The sequence below is a fragment of the Canis lupus genome, chromosome 34 (genome assembly GCF_003254725.2).
Source record: "Canis lupus dingo isolate Sandy chromosome 34, ASM325472v2, whole genome shotgun sequence".
NCBI classification, from domain to species: domain Eukaryota; kingdom Metazoa; phylum Chordata; class Mammalia; order Carnivora; family Canidae; genus Canis; species Canis lupus.
Genome location: NC_064276.1, coordinates 3,080,028 through 3,103,064, shown reverse-complemented (window position 1 = coordinate 3,103,064; position 23,037 = coordinate 3,080,028). Strand labels below are relative to the sequence as shown.

Genomic DNA, 23,037 nt, shown 5'->3' with positions numbered 1-23,037 from the left:
TCCACAAATATACTTGGAATAGGACATAAAGCTGCAGAGTGTCACCACATTTAACTCCGCTGTAATAAATGCCACAGACAAATAGAGTTAAATGGGTTAATTAGTCACCGGTGGCTATTTTAATTGTGGTATTGAAAATCCGAGACACATGGTAGAGGAATTCCCATCACAGGGTTACTTGGGCTTTAATGGAAGAGTTCGCCCGGGACAGGAGCATCTCTAAAACATTGCGTAACTGATCACCTCTCTTCCTCTCCTTTACTTTTCATAATTAGCTGCACACTATTAAGTTAATGCACATTTATCTACAACAATTCAATTCAGACTGCAAAGAATCTTTCTAGTCTATAATTACACTCCAGCTTAATTAGCATAATTTCCACTGCACATATTTTAATAAAGAAGCTGCCATTATGGGTTGGCTTCCCATGTCGAAACTCTTCCAGGGAACATTGCAAAGAGAGACAAATGCCTCCTACCCATGAATTGCCACAAATGCACGCAGGAGATCTGAAGTCTACTTTGATGAATGAGAACGTTGGAATGGGCATGCCTCCTACAGAAGTGACCTGATGGAAGCTCCCACACCCGCACTGCCCATCAAGGGCATGAGCAGCAGGGAACTCACCCTCCATAATTACCGAGGGCTGGATGATGGGTCGATTGTGCCATGTGGTGCTGGGGTTTGACCTCATTAGTCCATAAATGTCTAGTCTGAAGTGTGAGAGCATCTCTATAGTTTATTTGGGATCTGTATCACCAGGAAATGGCCATTTGGGTGCCTCAAATCCTACCACCACTAGATGTCATTAGTTATTAGTTGGGACACAGATAAATGCGACCTTTTAGAGATTTTTACTAACTTGAAAGACCTTAAGCAACTAGGATCCTCCTCCAAAGCTCCCTTGTGGGAGACCAGTTAACAGTGAGAGAGCCATCTGATTGGTCTGGCACCGAAATGGAAAATACTTACAGTGTGATTTAATGGGACTAAATCCCTTTTGCAAGTGTTGTAAATCTGCCCAAATAACAACAAAGTCCTCTGTTTTAAAGGAAAATCTTCAGTTCTAGCAGCTCATTATATTTTGTACAAAATATTATGACGACTTCACCAAAAAAGGTTTATCAGTGTTTTTGGTTTACCATTTTAACCAAGCCAACCTTTCACTATATCTACTTGTTATTTGGAGGAAAGAACGAGGCATTTGCTTGCTCTGAGTTTGTAACTTGGAAAGGGAAGTTACAGCATCATACAAGGGAGAAGAAATGGCCGCTGTTGAGCAGAAGGATGTAAATTAAGATAACCAAAAAGGAAGCAGATAGATTAAACCAATGGCAGCGAAACCCAAGACAAAACCGTTCGTGATGTGCTCCTACCAATGGCAGGAGGTGGGACCCAGGGATGCTGCATGAAGTGGGAGTTTTTAGACATGCCTGACATTAGTCTTTCTGGAAAGTCCAGGTATTCCATGAGACACAGGACATGTGTCTCCTACCTCAAAGATTTCCATATTTTCTTTTTCAGATGTATATCAGAAACTTAAAGCAAAAAACTTCTCAGCTTAGAGTCATTTCAGTAAGGCCCCTAACTAATTCTCTGTCTCCACAGGTATAACTTGAAACTAACGATGAATGTAAAGTATTATCACACTATTTATAGTACGCAGAATAAAAATTATATAATGACGGCTCATTCATATTGTCACAATATGCACTTTTCCCTAGAATCAGTTTTCAACCATTCAGAGCTCATGTGTCTTGTGAATAGATACTTAGATTTGTACTTATTTCTTCAAAATTATGGATTAGTTTCTTTTTTTGAAATAGGATTTCTGTAACAGTGAATCGTGTACATACTGACCCTTTCGCACTTTGTTGGTGTTGAAAAGCTTTTCCAGTAGTATTCTCATAGGTGTGTGAAGAGGTTTGAGATATTAGTTAACAAAATTGACTTGTCTTCATCTCGATCATGGCATTAATGCTCACTCTGTTCCTTTTCTTTCTTTTACTAAACCGTTTCATTAAAAAATACATCACAACTAAGAGTGCCTCTGAAGGCAACCTGCTGGGTTGAGCTCAGGTCCTCTACTTAATGGCTGTGAGATCATGAGCAAGGTAGAGGGACTTAGTTTGCTCACCTGAAAAATGGGGACATGTCAGCATCTAGCCTACAGGGATGCAGAGCAGTGAAGGAGGCATGGCAGGGAAAGGGCTTAGAACAATGCCCATCTCAACAAGTTATGCTGATTCTCTCATCTTTCCTTGTTCCTAAGCCTTGAGACACATAAGAAAACAACTTTATAACACTTGGGGCCCTTAAATCTGAAAAAAAAAATTGAAATCTAGTCTGTGCTATAATGGTGGAAATGTTGGAAAAGTGTCTTTTCTGATTTACTGATCTTGACCAAAACAGATAGTCTTCCATTTGAAAAGGGCATACTGTTTCTTCACTTAAGAATTTCAACCTAAACTTACGTTGTATCCATATCTCATTTTTAACTGGATCACAGCACATATTTAGCTCCTAGTATTGGAAGAGGGTCAAATAAACTAACATCAATTTGTATGTTTAAGACAAAGAAACTGGTACTCTGATCTCAACAATGAACATGTATGTGAAGTTCACAATATACATTTGGCATAAATGTAAATACTTACAAAAAAGGTGCCTCTTTTTGAAATTGCTGCCAGAGTTCCTCTCTAGACTTGCACTTTGGTAGCCTACAGAATGAATTTTATAGGAGTAAGCCCCCCCCCCACCCAGAATATGCAGGTCATCATCAATATTTACATTCACATAACATATAAACCAAAAGGCAGAAATGTTCAAAAAGTTAGATGTCTACTTATGATCTACAGAATACAAAAATTATACTAGTGATTGTAAATTACAGAACACAGAGCCTTGAACTGCATGATTATGTTAATCTAGGGAATATTAATATCATAACAATTATTTTTCAAAAGTTGCTGGGTTTGGAAAACATGGACATTCACAAACATCGTATTTCTCCCCTTCTGAATTCCAAGCCACAAATTCTTTATGATGACCTTAAATAAAATTTGTATCTATATGCTCAATTTTGAGGCTACTTTCCATTAATGCTGGAATTTACTTGAATTTGTTCCCAGTAGCAGAACTTCTCTAATATAGGGTTCTTTTTATTTTTATTTTTATTTTGCTCACAACAAAACATCCAAATATGGTAGGATTTTTGCCACTACATTATTTCTAAAGTTCTAGCAAGATAGATTCAGAGACCTATACAGTAAGTAATGCATTTATACATAGTTCATATACATCAGCTAATAACAATTAGTGAACTATCACACATAATAACTTTGCAACTTGTCAGGTACATTACTGTATTTTTATAAGCCCTTTCTTTATATACATTCAAAGGAAAACTATATGGCAAAAAAAAAAAAAAACAAAAAAACAAAAAAAAAACAAAAACATCCAGCCATTGTAACATTTGAACTGTGAGAATTCTCATGTTTTTGTAGTGTCAGATTTCTGGCTGGCTGGATTTTTATTTAACAGGGAGACAATAGATTATGTAATGCTCATAAAAAATACAGGATCCCTGTTTCAACACATGGTGCCATTTGAAGCCATATCAGAGAGGGATCAAGTTCTTTTCTCCCTAAATCAGTGTTTAATATTATACTTCTAGCCTTTCCTTGGTTGGCATTATTGGATTATAGCAATCCAATTCTCAGCCTTGTTACTGCAAGAAAGCTTAAAATAGCAAATAAGAAAACTACAGTAACCAGCAGATAGAAAAAGCTAACCAAATAGTAATTTGCGTGAATGCCATGTGGAACCAAACATAAAAATATTTATCTCAAGTAAATTGTATTGATGCATTTCCAGGAAGTAATCCACTAATTATGATGCTCTGACACTTGGCAATAATATATAAAATATCTACAAGAATAGAGGGAACATGTGAATCATTGCTGTCACTATGACTTTAGCATCATTTTTCCAAAATTTTTAGCAATGAGCCACAACATGAAATACTTCTACTGCAATTCAGTTTGTACAGATGCAAGCAACACATAAATGTATATATAATTAAGGGAAAAAGAAAGGTGTCCTTACTAATGTTGATGCCTTTTGATGTTTTTTTTTCTGTTCTGTTCGATTCCACTTTGTTCTATTTCATTAAATTATTTTCAAAACACTGTTCTTGACCAACAAAAGTATTTTACTACCCATTAAGGCATCACAATCTGCAATTTCAAGAATTTTATACGTATATAACAAAATTCACATATTTATACACATATGTACACACAATTATATACATATATATACATATGCACATACATATACACAAGTATATCTATATACGTATGTGTATATATTAATATAGGAGAGCTCGATAATCTTGTATACTCACCACAAAATTTTGCATATAAAAAAGATGAATTGTTCGACAATTTGAGTAATAATCAGTTTTAAAGACTAAAATTTGGGTGGGGGAAATGGCTTTCTTTATTGTTTTATTTAAATTCTTGCTTTACTCAACATTCCCCCCCACCACCACCTTTCCTATTGTCCATACATATGCCCTACTTTTCAGAGACACATGAAGATGATGAGGATAACAGTGATACTGATAATATTGTCCGCTTCCATCTGGACAATCATCTCTCATTTCTCAGGTGGGCCCACTGCCCTTCTAAAATACTTTATATTCAAATGAAGAGGGAATGGTTGGCTTAGATTATCCATGGGGAAAGGTCATGCTGTCACTTTGAGTATCTCATGACACGTGCAAATTTCGGTCCAATTACCAGATGCGTCTTTACCAGGAACTGGCTGAATGAGAAGTGAATGAAAGCTTGGAATATAGAGACAGAAAAAAAAAATTTCCGTCTGAGATATGGACCACCCACTCAACATAAGAAGAAAACAACTTTTACTTAAGGGTGAGAGATAAATTGTGTAAAAACAACCAACACCTAAGTTGTTTTCAGAATGCAAACCTAAGTATTACAAAAATAATTCTCCTTTTGCTAATAAAGTGGTCATAATTTTTAAAATATCAATTGCTGACAAAGAAAGAGAGGAAGAGTTTAGATTATTTTTGTGCTAAAATTTGTGTATTAGTTCAGAAAGTACTCAAAGCAAATGCAAGACTATTTCCCTGACAGAAATATGTCATTTCTTCATCTGATCACTTACCATCTATGCCACAGGCACTCACAATATTTTATACTCATCACTTATGATGTCATTCTTTACCATTCAATAGCTGGAGGTTTTTAATAATGTCCCTCTGTCAGCATCTAGGAAATTTTATTTTGCTTTTTTAAATATGTTATTTTGGAAAGGGTACATACTTGTCAGGGTTTTGCCTGTATCTTACAACATTTTATAAAAATAGATCTTAGAAAAAAAAAATAGATCTTAGGCTCTGCCCATCCCCCCCCACACACACATCTGGCAATCATTTTCCAAAATAGCAAACCAAACTTTCCTTACTATGGGAATTATAATCATTCTATTCTATTCTGTTCTAACCTGCTCATTCTTTTAGATGCTGCTCAAAATGCTCCCAATTGATTTTACTATTCACTCATGGGTGGTCCCCAGCTGGAAAACAAAAATGTGCTAATCCAGTCAAGCCATGGACTCCTGAACTCTATCTATGAGATAGAATGCACCTCATAAAAATATCACAGAAATTCATTTTAATCATTCAGACTCAAAGAGCTACCTTACTAAAACATATTTATTCAAAGAATCTACCTTTATGCTTCAGAGAAGAATACCAGAATTATACACATGTACATATAAAATCAATAATACATTACAGCAGGGTCAGCCCCATGACCAAATCTGGGCTACTTCCCACTTTTGTATGGCTTATAAGGTAAAAATGGTTCTTATAAACAAACATTTACAATAGATTTGATGATAGGGAATATTAACTTTGAACCCAAATTGGCTAAAATGTTACCTCTCCCAAATATCCCCATTCTTCCTGAAAGGCCCATATTACAAACATTACTAACATTGGATCACTGTATTTTAGACTTCCTTAATTATAATTTTGTAGTAGCTACATAATATTCACAAATTGCTCTTTGCCCACAAAGCCTAAAACATTTACCACATAACCCTTTACAGAAGGTTTGCCGACCCATGCATTCATTAAAGCATCATTTTTAAATTGATATAATGATTAATATGGACACCTGTCAACTCAGGTAGTGATCTGGCTGTGGCCCTAACTGCACTCTGGTGATCAGGGGAGCACACAGGTGATATACACAGCAGGTGTATGACTGACAGTTACCTTGCTCCAGGTGCAAAACTGTCCCCTTGATCCCGGGGAGAGCTGTTCTTCCAAGAGGAGTCCCTCTCTTTAGCCAAGGAAGCTCAAATGTCTTTGTTAAAAATAACTGCTTTTTATTTTATTAAGAGCCATAAGCTCAGTGGAAAATTGGGCTTTTCATTCAATGAAATTGCTTTTCACCTAATTCCCGCGGTGCGATGGGAAGGTACAGAGAGCTGTAGTGGGAGACATTCGCCTTAATAAGCACCTCAGTAAAATGAGTTACTCCTGTCTTCCTTGCAACAGCTACTGAACTCTGAATAACTGCCACTTTTGGGCATAGGTAAGCGGTATTATTGCACAACCTTGAATCTATTACATTTGAGAAGTTCTCATTTGTTTTTTGGTTGACATGAAGCTGCATGGTTTAGCTCTCTGTATATTTTCCACTAGCAAAATAGGTTTTCCCTCATCCAGATACACAGCGAGTTTCCCTAAAGAGAGGTTTTGCCCTTTTGGGTATTAAGACTTTAAAATTTAGCATGAGAAAAACATAACTTGAATGAAAACATAGATTTTCTGGGGGAATACTTAAGTTTTCCGCTTTTAATTTTTACCATGTTTTACCTTCACCACTCCTGCTTATCCTCCCTCCTTTTCCCACTGCCATCATACTTCTCTCCAGAACATATTTAGGAAACAATAATCCTCATTACTAGTTCTCATGTTAGCTAGGGGATGAGCCAAGGTTACCTTTGTGGTATAATGACTGATGGTTTTACTTATCTGCTAGACAATAGTTTACAGATTTTTTGGAATCTTATTTAATTTTCACAGGACATACATTAATCAAAGCCTTGTTCTTAAAGCCTTTGGGTTAATGTGTGTCAACATGTGAGAATGTACATCTGCTTTGGGCCCTTTTAAAATTTTTGTTAGGGAGCCTGGGTGGCTGAATCGATTAAGCAAGTGTCCAACTCTTAATTTTGGCTCAGGTCATGATCTCAGGGCCGTGAGGTGAAGCCCCACATTGGGTTCCACACTGGGTGTGGAGCCTACTTTAAAAAAAAAAATATATATATATATATATGTATATATAAAATTTTTGTTGACTGTATTTCTGCTTTAGCTGTAGATAATAACTTTTTCTTGTGAAACTACCACCTTATTAAATCCCCATTTCCGGTGAACACATAGTGAAATAAACAGCTTTCATCAGTAAAAATGTTAGACAAGCCCAAGGTAGAAAAAAAAATGTTCAATATCAAATTGCAAACATATTTTGGAGAGTAATTAGAAAACAAACACGAGGAAAGAAATAAAATAATTTCCACAAAAAGCTGGCTGATAAAAAAAAGACAATAATAAAGCATGTGACGAATTTTCCTGGAACAAGGTTTATTTAACAAGCTCTTGCTGCACAGATTAAATAATATATGATATATCTGGAAATAGATTATAAACTCAAATAATAAAGTCTAATAATGATTATTTTCTCCTTGAATAAATGTTATAGCTCATTTTTGCTCCTAAGCCTCTGATGGAAATAATATTTTCCCCCAAGCAAAGATTATTTTTGTTTAACAAAGGGGTGCAGTTCAAGGACATAGAATGAGGCAAAGCTAGAACCACAGATGTACAGAAAATCTAAACAGCAACAATATTTCTTTGTCAGTGTAACTAATGCACACTTCAAAAATCTTTCTACTGGAAAAAAAAAACCCACTTTGGGTTTAACCAGCACTGGTCTTTGTGAGGCATGTCAGCACCATTCACAATCTCATTATGGCACAGGGCTAGAGGACAGCAGAGAAGTTAGCTATGTAAATGGACACAAGGTGAGACAAGGGTAGGAGCAGGTCTCAGCTGGGCTTCATAAGCACTGCTGCAAGTGCTTGATGTATAAATCCTTCCACTTAGTCCTCACACAACACTATGAGGTAGATGCTAATATCATCTCCACTTTACAGATGGGGACACTGAGGCACAAAGGCACAAGTAAGTGACCCAAAGACACAAAGCTAGCAAGCAGCAAAGGAAAGATTCAAATCTTGGCTCTTATTTTTATTTTTACATAATCTCTATGGCCAATATGGGGCGCAAACTAACGACCCTGAGATCAACAGTTGCATGCCCCTAAACCCTGGCTCTTAGTGCAGCACAAGCTCTTGACCGGTGCCCTGGATCAACAGAGGTCTCGTGGTGAAATGAGAACAAGAGCTAGGCTTCTGACTCTTGCTCTATTTTCATACTGCAAGCCAGTGAGATGAACGTACTGAGACAGGAATGGGACAAAGGCACCAGGTTCAAATCCTGCCCCCACTGGTTCTTAGCTGTGTGCTGTTTTTTTTTTTTTTTTTTTTTTTTAATGTATGTGTCCTGTTTCTCAGTGCCTTCAACTATAAGTCACCTAATACCCAATCCCTCTGTCTAGGTTGCTCTATTAATCTCTAATGAGATTCCAGGGTTTCAATCAAGTTAGATGCTTCATAAACATCGTTTCCCTACCTTTCAGCCCGTATCTTAAATTTTTCTCTGTTCCCCACTTATTCATAAACTCCTACATCTCTATATTCAAGAGAAACAATCGTTTGAAACAACTAGAATTAAAGTGTGACATGACTTCAAATTAATCAGGATTCTATTTTGTGCTGATCCATGAGGGAATGCGGTGAACAAAATGTATTTCTTCAAAAGACATTTTACTAATTGTGTTTTCTAGTCGATTTAATGTCAGCAAGAGAAACATACAATTTGTAGATTGCTGAATATCTGATTTTAATTCCCAAGTCATCCATTACTTGTGCATGATCTAAAAAAATACAATTAAAGAATGGTCTCTGTTGTTTCTCTGAAACTCAAACAACTTTATTTATTTAAATAATTATTTTAAGTGAAGTGGCTTTCCAGAACACAAAATAACGATATACCCTCAAAATAAGTCCCATCCCAAATTACAAAATTATTTGTAGCAGGCTGCAAAGTGGCCCCTAACATATATTTCCAAGTCCTAACCTCCAGTACCTGTAAATGTGACTTTATTTGAAAGAGGGTGTTTGCAGGTGTAATTAAACTAAAGGTCTCAAGATGAAATCATCTTGGATGATCTCGAGCCCTCAATCCACGGACTAGTGTCCTTCTAAGAGGAGGGAAAGGGAATTTGGATAGAAAGACACATAGCAGAGAAGGCACATGAAGATGAGGGCAGAGCTCCGAGTGAGGCAGCCTCAAGCTTATGGCCCCTGGGAGCCGGAGGAGGCAGGAAGGATCCTTCCCTGGAGCCCTCCAAGGGACCATGGCCCCTCTGACATCCTGGTTTCAGATCTCTGGCCTCCACAATGTGAGAGAGGGAAAAATGTGTTACTTTAAGGCAATTTGTTACAACAGCCCTAGGATATTAATAGACTATGTTTTTGAAGAGGAAGAGAAAAGCAGGGATGAAAATCCTCTTTCATATAAGAACAACTTGAAAGTGCCCTTGCCTTTTGTTTTCCTTTCTACGAATGAGAACAAAGATTTAAAAAATAATCCTAAAAGCACAATCTAAGCCCAGCTCAAAAGAAATTCTGGTTCTCTGGCATTATTTAAGAAAATGTAAGCCTTTAAAACTAGCAATTTTATTAAGAATGGAAATTACTGGTTTTTTTCCCCGAATTTTAAATCCCTTCTTTAAGGAAGAGTAAGTAATTGACTTAGAAGAGAAAATTTTTCCTCTCATTTGTTAATCAAAAAACAAAAACAAAAAAACAAAAACAAAAGACCAAAACAAAACAAAAGAACTGCAGAACATCTTTGGTCCCAGAAACAACACAGAGCAGCTTCTACGTGTTGCTTTAGGTGCAAACAGGCTGTCCCTCTGTTTTTGTGCTGCTGACTTGAGGGACCCTGGCTCCCAGGAGCACCCTCTTTCTGAGACTACCAACTCCACTGAAACTCTTCTCCCTCTCAGCCACTATCATCACATCTCTGTCCACCTCTCTTTCTAACCAACTTCACTTCCACTCCAATGCCTTTATTCTACTCTAGCGTCTTCTCAAAAAGGCCCCACATCCCACACCATGCCTCCTGTGAGCTCAGGAGTCTCGAAGCCCAGACAGACATACCATCTAGTGGTCATGGGCGGCATGTGAAGCCACTGCTTCTTCTCAGTGGTCATTCTACTCAACCTCTTAACATTACTTATGAGCTTTCCCTCTCAAATGTCCTCCGAACTATCATCATCTCCCTCCTGCCTTGGAGTGCTCACAGGCCTAGTTCCTGTTCTGGCATCCATGCATTCAACAAATTCTAGGTGCTCGTTCATGGAGCACCTAGATGTGCCAGGCATGAAACAAATAAAGAGGCCCTTCCTCCACGGAGCTTGAATTTTATGGGGAAGCAAGTAACAGGAAGGACAAAAGTATGCTTGGTTGTCCTAAAAGCTAAAGGGAATGAGCAGGACAATGTGATGAGGGAAAGGAGTGCTAGTGTGGAAGCTAGTGTCCAGGGGGACTTTGATGAGGAGAGGACATAGAAGAAAAGTTATGGCTGCTGTCATGAGAGGGGATGGGGACAGGAGCATGGCTGAAGTAGGGAGGCCACTGAGGAAGTCTGGGATAAACACACACCAATCACTGTGATGTGGACAGTGATGAAAGCCTTGAGTCCACATGACAGCCCAGGGAACTGAATGAAGACATACAGAGAAGAAACCAAGGGTTGTGCTGGGGCTATCCCTACACTGGTCTACCTTCTCCATGGGTCTCCCTATGTGGCCTCTGGGGGCCTGCCCTCTGCTGCTGTCCTACTCATAGGCTCCTTCTGTTTCCTAGGCCACTTCTCTCTCATTGCTCATCTTCCAAATGAAGGCAGCCCCAGGCTCATCCTGGTCTCTGCCTTCCTCACCTTCACCCATGCCCATGGGCCCCCGTCCCATCCCACAGCTTCAGTCATAGTAGGGTGCAGACTAAGGTGATGATATACTTTCTGTTCAAACCTGAGACACTTCTGAGACCGGAGTGGGGGGCTGTCGATGATTACACTGGGGAATAAGGCATGCATCGGACTGTCTCAGGCATACAAGAATCGATAGTTGCTTGACTTCACCTACAAATGCCTATTGGTTTTGTGCTGTGCTGTCTTCCTGAATTGGCTACCTGAGCCCCTGTGGTTTCCTGCTCAGATGTCTATGTGACGTGTCAAACTTAATGTGACCCAACTGTGGCTGTGACATCATCTCCAGAACTGTTCCTCTTGCCCTATGTCAATGAATGACCACTCCAGTTTTGCAGTGGCCTGGGTTGAGGGCCTACCCTGACCTGTCAATGACATCTTCTGCCTCCACCTGAAAAATACATCTGTAGTCTGACCACTCATGACTCCCACCCCATACCACACTGCCCCAAGCCACCGTCACCTCTATCCCAGATTACTGCAACAGCCTTCTACTCATCTCCCTTCATTGAATCTTGCCCCCTGAGTCCACTTTCAAGAAAGCAGCCAGAACAATCCACCATGACCGTCTATCACGGTTCTGGAAACTAGAAGTCCAAGATCAGGCACCAGCTTTGTTGGGTTTTGGGGAGAACTCTCTTCTCGGCTTGCAGATGGCCACCTTCCTATGGTGACCTGACATGGCAGAGAGGGAGGAGCTCTGACATCTCTTCCTCCTTTAAAGAACATCTGTTTTATCAGACTGGGACTCCACTCTAATGACCTCATTTAACCTTATCACTAGTTTAAAGGCTTCATCTCCAAATACAGTCACTTGGAGGAGGTTAGGGCTTCAACACATGAATTTTGGGGAGGCACAATTCAGCCCCTAGCAATAACGTGTGTACTTGCACACACCTCTCACACTGTCCATTGCTATTGTCAAATGCTCTCAGTTGTGTCCTTTGGGCCTCTTCTTGCCCCATTCTTCCCTGAAAATTTCAATCTGTGAAGTTAACCAGCCCAGTCACTTCCTCCCATCCCTTAACCCCTTCAATTGTATGTCTTCAGCTCCTTGGATACAATAAACAAACAGGGAAAAGATGTGGATAGCAGTGGGTAGAGAAAGGCTCACTCTTGACTCAGGTGAGAGCAGGTCCACCAGCTTGGCATTGCCCAAAAAGTGATGGCGAAGGAAGAAAAAAAAGGATTAATTTCTTTGAAAGAGTAGGTAACATATTCATTGCACACAAAATCATCAAGATAAATCAGAATTAGTGGAGATGTAGCTTGTGGATTGCAACCGTCTCCTCCCCCCCCAAAAAAAACCCTACAACTGCATCCAACACTTTATCTTTTTGGCCTTGTAATAGCGGCTTTTTTCTCCTTGGGGGAAATGTTTTCTTCACCTTTCAGAAATAATTACACAAGCCCAGTAAATTCCAGAGATGATAAGTGAGTGGGTAAAAGGAAAGGTCATGTATGTTTACACCGCAGACTGAGAGAGGCCTGGGTAAGCCGTGTGTTAGGAGAAGTTCGTGACATCCATCAGCTTATATAAAATGTTCTTTTAACTGCCTGACACTGTTATTCCCATGAAAGATGTCAGTGCTACCAAAACCAGACAATCCTAGGATGAGGCATCCTATGAAGCTACAGGAAAAAAATGGCCAATAGCAAAAACATGAAGGACTGTAAGAATAAAGTCAACACTGGGAGGCTGGATCTGTTTTCCAATCATGTCTATTAGCTGCTAAGGGCTGCCATAACAAAATGCTACAGGCTGGGTGGCTCACGCAACAGTTTTCTCATGGTTCTGGGGGCTGGAGGCCCAAGAGCAAGGTGACAGCAAGGTTGGTTTCTTCTGAGGCCCCTCCCCTTGGTTTGCAGATGGTCCTCTTCTTGCCATGTCTTCATGTGGCCATTCTTCTGCATGTGCACAGCCCTAGTGCCTCTCTTGTGTCCAAATATTCTCTTATAAGGACACTAGTTGTACTGGATTAGGACCCACCTAAGACTTCATTTAAACGTAATCACTCTTTTAAGGACCCTACGTCCAAATACAGTCACATTCTGAGGTACTGGGTGTTAAAGCTTCCAAATATGAATTTTCCAGATACACATTTAGCTTCACAAACTGCTCCAAAACTGATCAGCTTAAAACAATAATTACGATTTATTTATTTATTTTTGCTCACAAATCCTAAATGGGCAGGGCTCAGCAGGGACAGCTCCCTTCTGCACCAGGCCCTATAATGTGGGGGAGACTCAGCTGGATTGGCTAATCCTCTCTCAAGGTGGTTTACTGTCATGACTGGTAAGTTGGTGTGGTTGGTTGTCAGCTGGGCCCTCGATGTGTGTGGGAGGGTTATGCACTAGGGAGCTCAGTGCTCATGATCATCATCAGTCCACATTCTTGTGAGTACAAAAGGAAGCAAGCCAAGCCTCTTGCCTGAAGATTCTAACCTTTCTATCCCAGCACCCAGAGGAGTGACTGGAATAAGGCAGATGCTAAACAAATACTGATTATTTAGACTTAATAATTTATTTTTTAAAGATTTTATTTATTTGAGAGAGAGACTGAATGAGTGAGAGACAGAGAGAGAAAGAGCGAGCGAGCAAGTGCACAAGCAGGAGGCAGAGCAGGGGAGAAGCAGACGCCCTGCTGAGCAGAGAGCTCGACTCGGGGCTCCATCCCAGGACCCCAGAATCATGATCTTCCAAAGGCAGATGCTTTATCGACTGAACCACCCAGGCACCCCTAGACCTACCTTTTTAGAACAGTTTAGGTTTGTAGCAGAATTGAGTGAAAGGTACAGAAATTTCTTATATACTCCCTGACTCTACACATGCATAGCCATTTGGAACACACCCACCAGAGTGGTGCATTTGTCACCAGTGATGAATCTGCACTGAGGCACCATAATCACCCTAAGTCCATAGTTTACATAGGGTTCACTCTTGGTTATGTATAGTCTGTGGGTTTGGACAAATGTGTCCACCACTATAATATTATACAATATACTATTATTATCCACCATTATAGTATTGTAGAATTATCCACCATATATAATATTATACTATATTATACAATATAGTATTATATATAATTTCACAGCTCTAAAAATACTGGTTTTTAAAGGACCAAAGAAGGCATACTTAACAGGGAGACTCAAAAAGGTTGAGGATTGATACATTCTCCCATTCTCCCACTAGAAAGAAATATCTGATGTTAGCGTTGGTACCTTCTAGAGAATCATGTGTCCCTTTGGAAAGCATCCTTTAAAAAAAAATTATTTATTTATTCATGAGAGACACAGAAAGAGAGAGAGACAAAGCCACAGGCAGAGGGAGAAGCAGGCTCCATGCAGGGAGCCCGACGTGGGACTCAATCCCAGGCCTCCAGGATCAGGAACTAGGCCAAAGTTGGCACTAAACCGCTGAGCCACCTGGGCTGCCCGGAAAGCATCCTTTTAAAAGCACCTTTTAAAAAGTGGTTCTGGTAGGCTTCAAGTCGCCATTTAGATGATTGCTGTGGCCTCTGTTTATGGAGGAGGGATGGCAGCCACTGGAGGTCAGCACTGGGACACGCACACTGTTAGGGTGTAACTGTTGCATGTTTCCCAGGTGCTAGGAACGCACATTTACTTAGGTCACCCAGGTGGATGTGATTTATGTCTCTTTTTTGCATCAATTAATTGTGATAAAAATTAGGCTTTCAGAAGTAAATGCAAGTCTTGTATTTAATATTTATAGAACAATGAAACATGAGTAAATTTAATACTTACAAATTATTACTTTTTCATCTTTGTTAGACAGGTTTACCTACACCCTCAACTAACAACAATTAATGTCTTCTCTACTGTGCCATCCACATATATCTTTTCAGGGAACTGTTACTCATAACTCAGAAAACCATGTTAAATCTTGACCCAATATGACACTCCCTCTTCCTTAGATTTTTTCAAGATCAAAGAGTGACCAGGGATCCCTGGGTGGCTCTGCAGTTTGGCACCTCCCTTTGGTCCAGGGCGTGATCCTGGAGTCCTGGGATCGAGTCCCACATCAGGCTCCCTGCATGGAACCTGCTTCTCCCTCTGCCTGTGTTTTTGCCTCTCTCTCTCTCTCTCTTTCTCTCTCTCTCTCTCTCTCATGAATAAATAAATAAAATCTTAAAAAAAATCAAAGAGTGATCAATTAAGGCCCTAGAGACAACCAACAAGCTCACCTGATTTAGTCCTTAAAAGTTAGCCTTAAAATCTTCCCCAAATGCTGTTACCTTTACAATCGGTATTTGCTCTTTTACCACAGCCCTTATTTTTAACCACGTCTACTTGAGAAATTCTGAGCAATTTTTAACCAGACTGCATAATACATTAGTTAACTTCTGGAAAAATCCTGTCTTTTTAGTAAGATACAATATGGATTTTGTTCCTTCCTGTATTTGAACTGTAATAGCTTGTCTGTATCTAGTGTACAAATATAGAAACTCCTGGTATTGCCTTTTGCATAAATAGTGTTAGTAAACCAAAAGGAATATCTGCCTCCTGCCACTGTAAACACAGGAGAAAAAAGGGAGAAGGGCACCAATAAATATGGAACTCAAAATAAAGAGGCCAATCTAAAGAAATACATCTTAGGTTATTCAGTAATTTCCAAAAAAAAAAGTGAAATAAAAGAATTAAATCACACCTAAAAAAATTCAGTACTGAGTTGATTTCTAAAAATGAAGGAAAATGAATTCTTCAGACTAACCTGGCAATTACACAATATTGGCCTCATGCACCTGTTTACCTCCTCTGATTAATATGAAATTGTGTTTTTTGACTGAATGGTTTGCAATGAGGTTTCGGGAATGCAGGCCCCTAGGATGCTTCACCATAAAACTGTTCCTTTAACATGGAGGTGGTCACTCTGCTCAGAAAACCCCACAGGCTTCCCCGGCAGAGCAAAGTGTGGTAGTCGGTCCTAGGCCCCTTCTCCTCCTCCTCCTCTCTGTGGCCAATGCTGGTCAGAGACACATCTGGCACTCTGGTGGTCTGGGAATTCTTTGGCCTCTCAGAGAGCACATGCTACATGGCTTGTCCCTCGTACTGTTTGATGGTAGTAAGAGGCAGTGCAGAGCCTTTACCAGCAGCACTGGATATGTGCACCAAGGGGGTGCAGGCCAGAGGGGGTGGTGCAGGATCGGGGTGGGGGTGGTATAGGACAAGGGGTGTGTGGGCATGGGCCACAAGGTGGAGAGTGGGGTGGGAGAGCTGTGAGTTAGGGGGGCTGGTGTGGGCCATGGGGGTACAGGCCAGAGGGCGTGGAGCAGGCTGGGGGTGGGAGTGAGGGATAGTGTAGGCCAAGGAGGGTGTAGGCATGGGTCACATAGTGGGGAGTAGGGCAGGGGGTTGCTGTGGGTCAGAGGGGCTGTGCAGGAGTGGGTGAGGGGCTTTGGGTCAGGGGGGCTAGTGTGGGCTGTGGGGGTGGAGTGTAGGCTGCAGTGATGTGGGCCAGAGGGCATGGTGCAGGTTGGGGGTGGGGGTGGAGTAGGCCAAGAGGGGTGTAGGCATGGGCCACAAGGTGTCGAGTAGGGCAGGGGGGTGCTGTGGGTCAGAGGGGCTGGTGTGGGCGATGGGGGCAGGGTGTGGGCCACAGGGCTGTGCCATCCGCTGTGATGTCGCACAGGGCAGGTCTCACTCTCAGGCTCCAGCTACTCCAGCTAACAGGTACTGTGGGACCTTGCTTGGTGGGAACTCTGCCTCTCTCAGAGGCTCCTAGAGGTGGGGTGGGGTGACAGCAGAAGCTAGAACTGGGCTGTTGTGGTGTCACAAGCATCTGCAAAGACTCTCTTTGACAGAACTTAAGTCCATCTTCTCTGAGTCCTTTCTCAGGTAGGCCTTGACCTTGGCCCTTGTCCTGGCTGAGTCCAGTTTTGGCCAGAAGCCTGCTGTGAGTTTGGAGAGAACACCATCCTCTTGATATCTGATCAAATTCCTCATCTCCACCCCCTCCAAGGTGAGATTGGAGCGCCCTGGCTGCCCTCAGCAAGAATCCCGCCAAGTTGGCTCGGCAGGAAACCCCCTCCCCCAGTTCCTGCTCACAGTGACCTTCTGTCCCCAGCCCTCAGCTCCACTCCTTGCCTGGAATCCCGACCAGTCTAGGCTGTCTTCAGAATTGAGCCGTTCTACACTCAGGCCCTTCTTCCCCTATTGCAATGGTTTCTGGATAAAAGCTGCTTTTACCGCTTTAACTACAGTCCATCTCTGGTTCTCTTTGACAGGCCCCAGTCTAAAAGTCTTCCCGAACAAGAGCGGAGGAAGGCAAAGCACACGGGTACCATATGCTCCTTAAACACCTACACACGTACATCTTCCTTAGTCCCCTCTGCCCAATCAGAGAGGGATGCCTTCCATTTGGTAAGTGGTTTTGCAGGTCCAGACTTCACTTGTCTATCTCCTCTGAACTTTTTACAATATTACTTTGAAAAAGGAATTACTATTCACACTGGTACTTCTTTTTATCGCTAATGCATGTGGCTGGAAGAAAAAAAATAAATTGGGCCTAAACACAGCTACTGAGGGGTATAGTAGCTGTTGGTCTATGTAGATTAAATCAGAAGATGCTATTTGAGAATTAGCTTGCAAGAATGAGAAGTGGAAAGCCACATAATGCATAATTATTTTTACTTTTTACATTAATTTACATACATTAATTACATTAATGTGTAATACTTTTAGTCTGATTCCTTTATTAAACGAAATCTGCATGGTTTCCAATATTCTTCCAGTATGCTTCTCCCCTTGCAGTGTATTCTTATGAATGTCATCATTATTTGATTTTAGGGTAATTTGCATTGGCCATCCCTGACTTTCTGGAAATATTGGAAGGTAGGTACTTAGAGCATTAAGTAGAGCACACTTCATATCCACTATGTAATGTATGCTCATAACCAGTGTTGACAGCCAAAATGTATTTGTTGGAAGAAAAGCCCTGACAGGGAAAAGAAAAAAAAAGAAAAAAGAAAAAAAAAAGGACCTTGGAATTTTATAGAAAAACTTAGCTTTGCAAATCAAACATAAATAAGCCTGGTTTAGAGAAGTTACCAGGAGCCACAGGAGTGGAAGGAATCCCAGCTGCCATCAAGGTGGGAGGGTGGAGACTAAAACTCCCTCTGCACCAGGGAGAAGAGTTCTGGAAGAAACTTGAAAAGAATACCAGGAGTTTATGGCCGCTAGTGTGAGGTCCTACTCTGTATTTTTCTGCCCACTTAACCCGCTTAAGTTTAGGGATCCCAAAAGCATGGGGTTTCCCCTCTTTCTTTCAGAGAGCAGGCAAGTGGCCACTCTGCAGCAAGCTGGCATGACAGCAGGAAAACTAAATAAAAGAGAGCCCCCACTTCTTGCTCTGTCTCCTTCCTCCCATTCCAACCTGAGTCCTCCTCAGCTTCTATGAGCCCTGGGGCCTTTCCTGGTCCCCACAGGAGTGAAGAAGGTAGCTGAAGATTGAAAGCAGGGGGTGTATTTCTGGGGATGGGGTGATGGACTTACTATATACATTAAACACAAAGTGATTTTTAAAAAGATTAAAGATACACACCTTAATGTAAGTGTGTATAGGATAGTGCAGGTGGTTATAGATAAATAATGATGCCATACCATAAAGGCAAAAGTAATATCACAAACTAAAGAGGCAAGATGCTGAATAAATAAGTACTTTTCTAGCAAGTGATATTTATATGAAAAAAAATAAAGTTAGATCGCTACCTCACACCATACCTAACAATAATTTTGAGATACCTTACAGAACAAATCTGAAGGATTAAATCTTAAATATTCTAAGAAAACAAAGGAGAATGATATTATGAATTTAGCATAGGGTATTATTTCTTTAAAATAATGAAGAACAAAATTTGATTAAAATTTAAAAGTAAAAAATCATAAAAAGATGTCATGGATTGGGAGAATATGTTAGAATCTAGATAACATCAAGAATGTATAAATAGGGACGCCTGGGTGGTTCAGTGGTTGAGCATCTGCCTTTGGCTCAGGGCGTGATCCTGGGGTCCTGGGATCGAGTCCCACATTGGGCTCCCCGCAGGGAGCCTGCTTCTCCCTTTGCCTTGTCTCTGCCTCTCTGTGTCTCTCATGAGTAAATAAATAAAATCTTTTAAAAAAAAGGTTTTAAAAAAGAATGTATAAATATCTTCTCTGTATATTAATAATGGCTTTCATTTCTTGGACCAACCTTATTTAAGTACTTTATATATATTACCTTATTAAGAATTTACAACTCTAACCAAGTAGGTAATTGTATTAGTCTTATTTTGAAGATTCAATGAAACTAAAGACGATAAAGATTAAATTTGAACAGTTTCACACCCATTAAGGTGGCAAAGATGTAAAAGGATGACAATAGCAAGTGTTGGCACATACAGGGTGAAACAAGAACTTCTGTAAACTGATAGCAAGAGTGAAAATTGGCACAACCATTTTAGACAACAAATAAAAGATAACTCTTAAATTTGAAGATGCAGACCCTTCTGGTATGGCAATTTTAATGCCCCACATTTATCCACAGACACACATGCAAGGACGGTCATTCCTTGCTAAATGTCCACCAAGAAAAGCATAGACACACCTAAAAATCTGTCAAAGAACAAACTAATGCACTATGATCTATGCCTGCAATGAAATGCTACAGAGCAGAAAAAAATGCATGAAACATGCACACAAGCATCCATGTGGATAAATCTCAATAATAATGTTGAGTCGAAAAAGTAAGTTTCAGGTAGATCTATATCTACAACTATATCCACATCAATATAATATGCTGTATGGTTTATTTCATGTGCCAACTTGGCTAAGTCATGATATTCAGACATTATTCAAACATTATTCTAGATGTTTCTGTGAAAGTATTTTTTTAGGTGAGATTAATATTTAAGTCAGTGGATGCTGAGTAAAGCAAGCAGATTGTTCTTCATAATGTGGCTGGAGCTCATCTAATCAGTCGAAGGCCTGATTAAAAAGACTGACTTTTTGGGAAGAGGGACTTTTGCCAGCAGTCTGCCTTGGACTCAGATTGCAATTCATTTCTGGGCCTTCAACCTACAAAATCTCCAGGCTGATCCTGAAGATTTTGGTTTTGCCAATACTTCACAAATGCATGAACCAGTTCCTAAAAAAATAAAATAAAATAAAAAATTTTAAAAAGTTCTTCTCTCTTTATCCATACATCATGCTGTTTCTGTTTCTTTGAAGAAGCCTGATATACAGAGATGCTGAAAATGTAAATGTTTAAAATGCACAAAGCAGTATCTGGGTAGAAACATGTGGGAATGACATGCCTAGGTCTGTGTAAGATGGTGTTCTTCTTAACTGTCAGTGTGCATGAAGATGCCATAAGGAACGGTCTAAAAAGTCATATTAACACGACAAAAGTGACTTAGCTGATTTTGAGCGTTACATTGAAAGTGCATTTCATTTTTTAAGAAAGTGAATATGTTTCATTTTCTAGCATAAGAAGATGACTCGATTTTCCTCAATTTTAAATTGAGTCACTGGACCAGTTCTGAAAATAAAAAGAAGTGTTATATTGGAATAAAAACTCCACATCAGTCAGTTGATACAATAAATGCAAATTACCCATTTTCCCAGGCTGTTGTTTTTATTTTTATTTTGTAACAGAAAATAATTTATATTCTGATGTGTATTAAAATTTACAATGTGTTTTTTCATTAGGAATTAGAGAAAAATACGCTATACTGATTTCTGGACCATGTCAGACATCATTCAGGTATGACAAATAATTCAGTGCATTCTAAATTATTACGCTACTGTAGGCAGATCCCTGGCTGCAGGTTATTTCTCTTTTTGTATAAAATATTATACCAATATTTTAAGATGATGTGGCATGCAGACCGCCTGCTCTCTATTTAAAGTCCTATGAGATCAGGATTCCAAAAGAAACAACAACACTAAATGACATTGATATATTGAAAATCATCTACATTCATGTTCTTCTTTTTGTACAGAAACAGCTCATAAAATATTTTCTAGTGTGCCTTCAAGTAATTTCTTTAAAGATGACTTGGGAAAAACAATTGCTAATTAATTTTAACACCATGTCAATTATGTTAATAAAATTCTAATTAAAATCCTTGTGATGTAAATCAGTCTTTCTTCGTGTGTTGTGTGAGCATACCTGTGTTAATTATTATATAGGCCGGTAGTCATCAGATACTTATTGACTTTATCATGAACCTACGCAGTGGGCTTGGTGGTATACAGATCTTTTGACAAACCTAGTTCTTCTGCCTGCCATAAGCACTGGACAAATTAATGGAGATAGCCTACTATTTAAGGTGCCATAGAGCTAAGCTAATTGATGTTCATTATGGAAATAAGACAGCCTGGAAGTCAGGAAGGGACTGAGGGTTAAGTAGCTTCTTAAAGGGACTATGGAAGTGTGGATATGGCAGTTTGGACACTACTGTAGTGAATGGTTGATTATATGCCATTTCACAATGAAAGCAAATGTAAAACGATAGCGGCGTCTATGGTGTAAGGTAGAAGGGTTACTTGGGAATGTCGGGGATGCTGTAATTTCACCTGCTGCTGAGGGTGGAAGCATCCCTCTTCCTTGCCAGGCCTTGTGCTGGGTTCTGGAGCACCACTAAGACACAGACGCTTCCCTCCAGCAGGATGCCGCCTGCCAGGGACAGCAAGGCAGGGATGGCCCCTGGGTGGAACAGATGTAACACCTGCTTTCAAGCTCCTAAGCTGTCATCTACATGGTGTAGGACGAATACAATGAGAAGAGAGGCTGGTCCCTCCAAAAGAGAACCCTTATTTTGATGATCCAGGATCCAAGTGGATGGCAAAATGCTTATTTTTACATCCACCACAGAAATCAGCGTAAGATATCAGCTTGTTACAAGAGAGAAGGTTAGCAGGGACAACACAACTCCCCTGCTTCTGCATTATACACAGACAAGTAAACCAATCTATGTCTAAAAAATTGTGCATGGCATAGATTTGTTTACAAATCTGAAAAGTCTATAATTAGGATTTTGTACCTCTACATTCCACCAAGGGAAGAGGAAAACGTTAAAACCTCATCAAAAGCAGAGACAGACTCTAAGGCACTAAAATCTTCTGACAGTTATGAAAACACTTGTGTTTGAGTCCTCATTTCAGGAGACAAGCCTGATGTATGAGTGCTCTGGGAAAGCCCATCAGAACACAGGCCTCTTTGGTATGAAGGACTGGGACTCCTGGCACTCTACCCTGCTTGCCAGCAGCATCCATAATTTCCAGGCTGCCTTTACTACTGGAATCCTGAAGTGATCAGCTATGAGAAGCCGGGAATGTAAATGACCCTTTATGTTCAGCATTCTTCAAAGAAAAATAAATAATTGAAATGAGATAGAAAGAATAGTTTTCCCAGGTAGAAACCAAATAATTTTCACTTGTAAATACAGTTTTCCACAAGACAAAACAAGGGCACTCAAGGGAATATCAGATAAATTAGTATAATGAAAGAAAAATATACCCCAAAATCTGTAAGCTCGAATCTGTGGCGGTGGCAGTAAGGGGTAGTGGGTGGAACAGGCTGAGTTAGGATTCAGGATCCTGATTGCACTCTGGCCATTCTTATTTTACTAGGTGGAAAGCACAGAAATCCTAATTGTGTGGGAGACATTATGGGTGCTAAAGAGTGCACAGCAGAAAGTTTTTGGTGCCTCAAGGCCACCTCTGATTTCATCCTCTGCTGTAGGGGACAAATCCCTGTGAGCTTAGATGAGCATGTGAGTAGCTCCATGATCCTGAAGCTCTGTGCCTAG

General features: G+C 40.2%; 1 protein-coding gene and 1 long non-coding RNA gene across 8 annotated transcripts in view; one reads left to right on the top strand and one right to left on the bottom strand.

The window, feature by feature from the left end:
• The window catches only part of CTNND2 (catenin delta 2), a 924,458-nt gene that overhangs the window by 297,460 nt on the left and 603,961 nt on the right, over positions 1-23,037 (bottom strand). The gene's annotated exons all lie outside the window — the stretch shown is intronic.
• The window catches only part of LOC112662727 (uncharacterized), a 51,858-nt gene that overhangs the window by 17,651 nt on the left and 11,170 nt on the right, over positions 1-23,037 (top strand). Inside the window, exons 2-6 of one of the 3 annotated variants that reach the window (XR_004811994.2) lie at positions 4,810-4,941; positions 17,084-17,207; positions 17,473-17,608; positions 18,035-18,079; positions 20,933-20,987. This is a non-coding gene — a long non-coding RNA (uncharacterized LOC112662727). Of the gene's footprint in view, positions 1-4,592; positions 4,675-4,809; positions 4,942-17,083; positions 17,208-17,472; positions 17,609-18,034; positions 18,080-20,932; positions 20,988-23,037 lie in introns of all 3 variants that reach the window. The other 2 variants (XR_003138782.3, XR_003138781.3) reach the window with 2 other exon arrangements.